This window comes from Zea mays, chromosome 8 (assembly GCF_902167145.1).
Source record: "Zea mays cultivar B73 chromosome 8, Zm-B73-REFERENCE-NAM-5.0, whole genome shotgun sequence".
In the NCBI taxonomy this organism is placed as follows: domain Eukaryota; kingdom Viridiplantae; phylum Streptophyta; class Magnoliopsida; order Poales; family Poaceae; genus Zea; species Zea mays.
The window spans coordinates 38744710-38754070 of NC_050103.1; the positions used below are offsets into that span (position 1 = coordinate 38744710).

Genomic DNA, 9361 nt, shown 5'->3' on the forward strand with positions numbered 1-9361 from the left:
TACGCGCAGGTCCCTGAGTTATTACAAACAGACCCTATCCTTTTAAATAATTACAGATTAGGGTTTAATTTTGTATTTCAAACTCCTGAACTTATTTATTTCATATCTTTTACATATGAAATCCAAATTTAGTGATTCAAATTGCAAAATGTTCATATGATTATTCTCTGTTTAAATAAATTAGTTCCATTTACATTCTGTGCTTTCTAATTTTATGGTTAACTATGAACTAGTATATGTTTAGATTGTTTATTTAATAAAATAAAAAGGGAAAACCCTAGAGATTAAAGCATGTTTAATCTTGTGAGATTAATAATGTGTATTACATGAATTCATCCCTGGTCTAACTTTTAGGTCACCATAAAATAAATTGAACTAGGTTATGTAATTGTGGGCAATACTTGAAGGAATAATAATATATTTTTAAATGAAGTTAGTTTATGTTATAGTTTATGTTATACTTTGATCTCATTATCCCTTATGTAGTATTGTGTCTGTTAAGATGTATTCCTATGTTTGTACATGTTTGGTGTGATGTTCATTTGTACTTTCCAAATGTATTGAATGCATGCTCGCTTTATTTAGACAACGAGCAGTCCGAGGTTCCTGAGTGTGTTGTTGGAGACCTTCCTGAGCAACAACCTGGTGAAGGCAAGTGTCCTCTAACCTATTATGTCCTACTTACTTTATAATTCAGTGTCTCGCACTACTTTATGAAACCTAAGGATTGACTAGTCTGTATTTACCTTATCCTTGTTCACCTTTTGGGTTATCATGGTTAGCATTTTGCTATTGCTTTACTTTAATCAATGAACATGATGTGGCTATTTATGATACGATACTGTTATCCCAATGATGATATTGTGATACTTTAGGGGGCTCAGGGCTTTTCCTTGAGTACCTCTCCGTAAGGACCTGTTCATGGAGTGACCACCCAGGATAACAGTGCAACCATGAGGGTGGAATGGGACGCCCTTAGCTGATTAATTATATGAACCTAGGGGTGTAGTTGGCTTTGCCGGAGGGCCATCAATGGGGGTCGGGGCGTAGTGCTCGCTCTACCAAGGTTGAGGTACAGAGGTTGATTCGATTTGGTTTTGTTAGTCACCCACCTTGGGGAGGTGTACTGCGTTTGTACGACTGGCGAAACCTAACAAGCAACTATGCTCCAGGGGAGTCTTTGTAAAGGCTACGTAGTGTATCCCCAGCCATTCATCTTGGTAGTAAAGATCGGGTCTGTACAACCCAGGCTGGAAAGGGATCACGACTCGTGGGTAAAGTGTGCAACCTCTGCAGAGTGTTAGAAACTGGTATATCAGCCGAGCTCACGGTTAAGAGCAGCCTTGGGATCCTCTTTGATTAGAAGAATTCTAGTTACTTTTATGATGATGGTTAACAATGATGATATAAATATGATCTCTGGTATTTCCTCTTTGGAGGGAGTACTTTTGGGTAATAACTGGGTTTATTACTAAAACTTGGCTCTACTAATAATAATAAATACTGGACTAACCTAAAAGCAACTGCTTGACCTCAACCCCATATACAGCTAGTCCACTTTAGCCAAACGGGACATTTGCTAAGTATGTTGATGTGTACTCACCCTTGCTTTAGAAACCACCCACCCCAGGTTGTCCCCACTATACTCAGTGCTCAGGAGGTGATGCTGGCAACATGGAGGACTTCGAGGAGTTCCAGGAATACGATGAGTTTTAGTTTACTTTAGTGGCAAACCCCCAGTCAGCTGCCTGTGTAGGCTTATCATCTACGTTTCGTTTCTCTGCACTTTGATAGTTATGTTAAAGACAATGGTTATGTAATAGACTCTATGGATGTCTCTGACATCTTGATGTAATTAAAGTACCTTTCCGCTATTTATTTGGAGCATTGTGTGATGGTGTCCAATTATGTATTCACTGTGTACGTGAGTTTCTGATCCTGGCACGTACATGGTTCGCATTCGGTTTACCTTCCAAAACCGGGTGTGACGTATGACCTCTGGGGAATCTTTGTAAAGGCTACATAGTGAAACCCTGCCGGATCACCTCGGAAGTGATCAATGGGGAGGCTAGAACCCTGGGCAGAAAGGGAATCACAACTCATGGGTAAAGTGTGCGACCTCTGCAGAGGAATGAAACTGATATATTAGCCGTGCTCACGGTTAAGAGCGGCCTTGGGATCCTCTTTGATTAGAGATACAGATGATCTGAGACACAATGGTTCTATTAATGGTTTTGGTTATGATGATGATAATTATGTTCCTCGATGAGGAAATGATTCATGAGTTGGTTATTGCTAAAACTTGGCTTCTACTAATAATAAATACCTGATGAACTAAAAGCAACTACTTTGACCCTAACCCCATATAAAGCTAGTCCACTTCAACCAAACGGGGCATTTGCTGAGTACGTTGATGTGTACTCACTCTTGCTTTCACAAAACACCAGCTTGCCATTAGTGCAATCCATGCTCAGGTAAAGAAGAAGAAGAAAGTGTCGAGGCGGATCTCTAGGAGTTCCAGGACTTCGACGAGTTTGAGGATTAGGCTAGCGACCTCCCCTAGTCGGCTGCCTGTGGTGGGTTTATTTACATTGGCTACGTTTCTATTATGTGCACTTTGATTCATATTATGTAAATGACTCTAGTCTGTAGTATTATTTCTTATTCTTTATTGTTATTCGAAACATTATGCTATGATGAGTCATTTATGTAATCGTTGTGTACGTGAATTTCTGATCCTGGCACGTACATGGTTTGCATTCGGTTTACCTTCAAAACCGGGTGTGACATTCAGCGGAGAAGACACCCAACAATGCCTAAGGATGTCGAACTTTGTCAACAAATCTTGGATGAAGTCCATCTCAGTGGGTATTCTATCGATCCTGGAAGTAACAAGATGTACCAAGACTTGAAACAACATTATTGGTGGACTAAAATGAAGATAGAAATTGCTCGCTATGTGGCAAGTGTGACACTTGTCAATGGGTAAAGGCGGTGCACATGAAGAATGTTTGACCCCTACAATCATTGCCTGTCCCAACTTGGAAATTGGATGACGTAAGTATGGATTTTGTGGTCGGATTACCCAAGAACTCGAAGGGATATGATTCTATTTGGGTTATAGTGGATCGACTTACAAAGATAGCTCATTTTCTCCCAGTCAAAACATATTATCCAGTCCTTACCTTTGCTCAATTATACGTTGCTCATATTTTGATTTTGCATGGGGTGCCAAGGACCATAGTGTCGGACCGGGGATAGCAATTTGTATCCAATTTTTCGGGAAGAGTTACACAAATCCTTGGGCACTAAATTGCTCCATAGTTAGGCCTATCATCCTCAAACAAGCGGACAAATAGAAAGAGTAAATCAAATACTGGAAGATATGTTGCGAGCATGTGTTTTGCAATTTCCGCAAAGTGGGATGACTGTCTGCCTTTGGCAGAATTTTCTTATAATAATAGTTATCAAGAGAGTATAAAAATGGCACCATTTGAAGCTCTATATGGTCGACGATGTAGAACACCCTTGAATTGGTCAGAACCAGGAGAACGGTAGTTTTTCAGACCTGATTTGGTCAAAGAAATAGAAGAAAAGGTTCAGCGCATACGACAAAAAGAATTATGCGGATAAACAGCGCCAACCATTAGTCTTTCAAGTCGGAGATCATGTTTACTTAAAAGTATTACCAATGAAAGGAGTTAGTCGTTTCGTGGTTAAAGGAAAATTAGCACCCCGATACATTGGTTCATTTCCTATCCTTGAACGATGTGGGCAGGTTGTGTACAGACTTCACCTACCAGAGTCATTTTCTGCTATACACAATGTGTTCCACATATCCCAACTGAAGAAGTATCTTCGAGTCCCCGATCAGACTATGGATATATCAGAAGTTAATTTGGAACCATACCAAACTTATTCATAATATCCCATCCGAGTTTTGGATCAAAAGGATCGAGTTACACGAAAAGGACACTCAAGTTCTATAAGATACAGTGGAACCAACATACGGAGGATGAGGCTACTTGGGAATCTAAAGGTTTCTTAGAAAAAATTTTCCTAAATTTATAGCTTCTTGTAATCTTTAAGGTTGGTGTACTTGGTTGTAAAGCTAGAACAGACCCACACACCCACCCATGTCTTGTAAGAGAAAATAGGAAATAAAGTTGTGACGCATTTCCTTTTCTACTACTTAGCGAGGAGCCTTAAATCTCGGGACGAGATTGTTTTATGGGGAAAAGGATGTAACACCTCTAGTGTTACGAGAACTAAAAATTTGGCATGACATCATATGTATTGGCATTACATTATGTGTGATACACCTAGAATGCATCCACTATGCTAAAATTTCAAAACAAACATGTGATGTGATGCTTGTGTGATGATGTGATCTGGTAAGAAGATTCTTAACCCTAGGTTGGAGTGCCTCTCTCCAAGGACTAGAGACATGTGACTTTTATGGGGTGAACACTAAGGATTGACCTTAACAAGTTTGTAGAAATGTTCAAGAAATATTAGCATAAAGACATTAAGTGCTTAATGTTCCCTAGGACGCTCAAAACCCTAATCTGGAGCTCAAAACCCTAATTAGTGCCCTATGGGATGATTTCAAATTCTATGCACTTTTTGTCAAAAGTGTGTATATCAAAGTGGTAGAGAAACAAAAACTAAGCAACTTTTACATTTGGAGATTTCTAAGTTTTGTGGTGAAACTTGGAGTAAATTTGCAGAAGTCCATAAGCACCTCTACTCTTAATACCTAGAAAATAGTGTTAAGGACTCAACTTTAGGTTTATGTATTTGTTAATCCATGAGGAGTTTGCTATAAGTCATTATGGCAAAATTGTAAAGCTATTATAATAGTACAAATTTGATTAAGTGACTTAGCCCTAAAACTATATGGAACTTGGAGTAAAGTGTTCCCAAAGTAGGGCTGTCAGTCAAGGGGATGCTCTAAACCTAGACTTACAGTGGCACTGGTTTGACTTTGGAGCCAAATTAAGAATGATCCAGTGAGGTTAAGCCCATGATCCATGTGCTAAAGTTGAAGATGGTATGTAGGAGAATAACTTTGATGCAATCGAATTGGTAGTTCACTGCATGGAAATTGAAGAAAAATGCCCCTAAAGTTGCTTTGTCAGGCACCCTGAATAGAGTTCGGCATTGTACAGTAAACTGAAAAAGATCTCCAGTTCAGGGAACCCGATGCCGGTGATCTCATGTCGTGATCCAAGCTCACCGTGAAGATTTGTTCATGGCTTGAAGCGGATATTACCGAAGGGGTGAAAATATCGCGGCCGCGGAAGAGTCCATGCGCTGGCCACCATACCTACTTGCTTCGCGGTTGACCGTGATGCCATCGTCAGAGTCTGCCGCTCCTCGCGATCGTGCCACGTATTGTCGTGTATTACCATGTCGCGGTAGGTCGTGGTGGACAGCCAATTACTGCCTCGAGACCTTACTCCATCGAGCGCCACGGTAGATGAACTCCAGTGACTCATCTCCTCAACGTCGTGAGCTCATCCTCACCCAAATTTGTAGCACGTATGGCCGGTCTCTATAAATTGAGCACTCCCTCGCTTTGCCTCTCTGTTACGAACCCATCCCTCCTTCAGCTAGCCCCTCTCGTGCACCATAGCCTTCAGTCACTGGAATCCCCTGAAAATGGTCATCAAGACCATCGTGAGGCATCCAGGGTTTTCAGTATCGGAAAACCAAAAAAATCGGAGGTCATAGACAAACACGATATATCGGAAATATCGGAAATATCTGACCAAATTCAAATTTTTTTAAAAAAAATTTGGCAAGATTTTGCCTAAAACCGTATTTAATCCATTAAAACATTAATACATGAATAATTGCACAGAAAACCAAAAGAATAAAACAATAATCACATTGTTCGGCTTCGACAAGCTGCCTAATAGCTGAGTTGTAGCAGCAGCTGTGTTGTGCAGCAGCCAACCATCAAAGCAAGAAGCCAACAGCAGCAGCAGCTTAAATATGAAGTGGACAAGTAATGGCAGCCTCAAATATTAGTACATAACATAATTAAGTCACCACCAAATCACATATTACAGTCCATTAGATAGTAAAAGTAATGGCAGCTTCAAATATTATTATGTTACAAAAGTTAGGCGTCTATTTAAGCCGACGACACATCGCCAAAAGACATTAATCAGTGAAGCATTGCCATATCCAGATCTTTTCTTTGGAGCCATACAACACTACAAATATTTACATAGGAAAGTGTCACAAGATAAATCACAATAATGCAATGATTGTATAAGTTATTAGGTGAAAGGGTAATCTAACCATTTATAATTCAGTAATGCTCTTGAGAGTTGGCTTCCTTTTTCTTGTTGATCTTGGACGCAAAGGAGTTGGTTCCCCATGTCTCGAACCTAGAATGACAAAGCACGTATCAATTTTGTGTCGCCAAGAAGCAATATAATCCTAGAAATCCTGCTTGCATATTTGTGCATTTTCATGTCACATGTGCAGTTGAGATAAGTCACCTTTGGCAGGACCATCAGCAGTCCTAGTGCCACCACTTCCATCGGCACCAACATCATTATTGCCTTGGAAAAATTAAGATTCCAAAGAGTAAAAATTACATTATGTTAATAACAAATGTAAACTGGAAATTTTGATTGAAACTCACCATCACCTTCATCATTGGAACTACTGTCACCTGACTCAGCATAAATTGGGCTGCCTTGTTCTTGTGAAGAATCAGTTTCATAGTCTTCTGCGGTACCTTCAGCATCTTCTCCATCCCATTGCATTCTCTGTTTGTTTTTACAGCCTTTTTCCCCATATAAAGGTCCCTCTTAAATTCAGCCACCTCTTCTATGCCCATTTGTAAACTTTCAGTGACAAACCTGCTAGGTGTGCTCCAATCAAGATCACTATCATCATATTCATCCAGAGTTGGTGCAGAATCACTCATAGAATTGTTTAGCCAATCCATGATTGGGTTTTGGTCATCATAAAGAGCAACATCCATCAGCATACTACATGGATCAGAATCCTTTTCTTGAAGGCTTTGAAAATCAGCTTCAAATTGTTCGATCTGTAACTTCAGGTTATAATGCACTTTCACCAACTTGTGCAGCTTCTCAAAGCCTAGCTTATTTCTTAATTTTGTGTGAACTAGAGCAAAGGTGCTCCAACTTCTTTCACATCCACTAGATGATATGCATTGAGAGACAATGCGTCTTGCAATCCTTTGTAATTCAGGGCATTGCCCTCCATATGAACCCCACCACTTGGCTGCAATCAATTTTAAAAGTAGGCTGGTTTTAATTAAAGATATATGGCAACAACAAGAGAGTAATAAGTAGGATAGTTTTAATTAAACATATATGACAACAACTATAATTGAAGAACATTACATATATGCATGCTTTGAACTAAAATTAGTAGTACATAGATGTGTTGTTTGAACAAAAACAAGTAATACCTGCATCTGGTTTGCCATTAAGTGCTGACCACTTAGCTTCTGGATCTCCAAATAGTCCTTTCTTTTCAATGAACCTAGAAAACTGGTCAATTGCAGCTGCAGCTTCTTTAGTTGAGGTGGCAAGTTTCTTAATTGCCAAAGTCACAGCCAATTGACAACTTGATTTCTTTGCAAGATTTGACCTATATAGCTCTTGAGGATCAAGTGCAGCACCTACAAAGGAAAGTAAGACAATATTAATAAATGTCACTCACATGAATTGAACAAACTTTCTATTTAGTCCTTAGCTATTACCTGCAAGCATAAGTGTTTCATTGAGAAGATATCTAATTCTCTTACTGATTACTTCAGCTGTCCTCTTAAGTAGACCTCCTTTACCACGTTCACTTTTTTTTAATTTTGCACTTATATCATTATATGCTTGTATCATCTTTGGAAGAAAGCCAGATAAGGTAGCATTCTTTTGCTGGTCAGCATATCGAAGAACAAAGAAGATTGGTCCAACGGCATTCAACACCAATTCCATATCATCCCACCAAATCCTATCTGTTAGGCAATCATATGCAAATGAATGGTCTTCCTCATTTCTCCATTGACTATTTCTCCACTCAGCAGAGATCATCCATGCCTTCAACTGGTCCTGCCTATCCCAAAAACTCTGCAAGCACATAAACACTGTGCCAAACCTAGTGGCATTCCAACGAATTAGCTCCCCACCAATCTTCTCCCTCATCATAGCATGCAGCCTATTATGTTTATAGAAGAACCTACATATACGCTTTGCACTGTCCACTACATTTGCAACATCATCAAATTTTCCTATGTCCTTCAGCATCAAATTAACAGTATGAGCAGCACATGGTTGCCAAGTAATGTGTGGATGCTCGGCTATGAGCTGTTTGCATGCTTTCTTGTAATTAGAACCATTATCTATCACTATCTGAACGACAAATTTAGCCCCAACATCATCGACCACAACCTCTTTAATACAATCATAAATAAATTCTGCATTTTGGACTTCCTCGGTTGCGTTCACAGACTTGTGGAAAAACATGCGACCATTGCAAAAGATCATGAAGTTAATTATACACATCATTGTAGGACCCGTCCATGAATCACACATGATGGTTACCCCATATCGACTCCAATCTTCCTTAAAAGATTCCATGTGAGCTTCCAAATCATTGTAGTTCATATCTAATAGTTGACCATCTATATCTTTTCCTTTTGGGAGAGGCACTTCCCCAAGTTGTTGAGCCAATTTCATTGCAGCCCTAAAATAGGGACAATCAGCTTTCCTACCAGGTATGTCATTGGCATGGAACCATTTTGATAAAGCTTTCCAGAGCTTCAGCTTAGAATCCCGACACAACATGATATCCACCTGAGGCTGTGAGGGTGCTCTACTACGCGCCAAATCTATGTCAAAAGGAGCTTTTGAAGAACTTGGGCCAGGGTAGAAACTACGAAGTGAACTTTGTTTAGTTGAGCTACCAGACCTACTGCCACTTGTCTGGCCATAATTTCCAGCCACACTATTGGATACTCTAGTACCACTTGCAGCCCCAATAACAATACCACTACCCCTTGAGCTACCATCATAGGTCAATCCAACATCCCTAAGTGATTCCCTCATTGCCATCTCAAGTTGTTCCTCTTCGTTAAGTCTAGCAATAGTTGTCCTATAATCATGCTCTACGAGAGCCTTTTGTATATAGAGACGATTTTCCGTTGTATCCCTCTTCTTCTTTTTGCTCAATGCTACTTCTTCCAACAATATGTTCTTAACATCACGTGGCGCATTGAAACATGGTTTCACATTACCTTGTAATCCACACAAATGTTCCCTTAGACGTGTAGCACCTCCGCTTGCGTAGCTTGCATTACAGTATCCACACT

General features: G+C 39.8%; 1 pseudogene across 1 annotated transcript; it reads right to left on the reverse strand.

Annotated features, from left to right (window-relative positions):
• Positions 1-6209: 6209 nt before the first annotated feature.
• Positions 6210-6536, reverse strand: LOC109941661 (uncharacterized; annotated as a pseudogene). The gene is made up of 3 exons (XR_002264379.1): positions 6516-6536; positions 6313-6401; positions 6210-6224 (listed from the first exon to the last, which is right to left on the reverse strand). The product of XR_002264379.1 is annotated as an uncharacterized protein (transcript).
• Positions 6537-9361: the final 2825 nt, after the last annotated feature.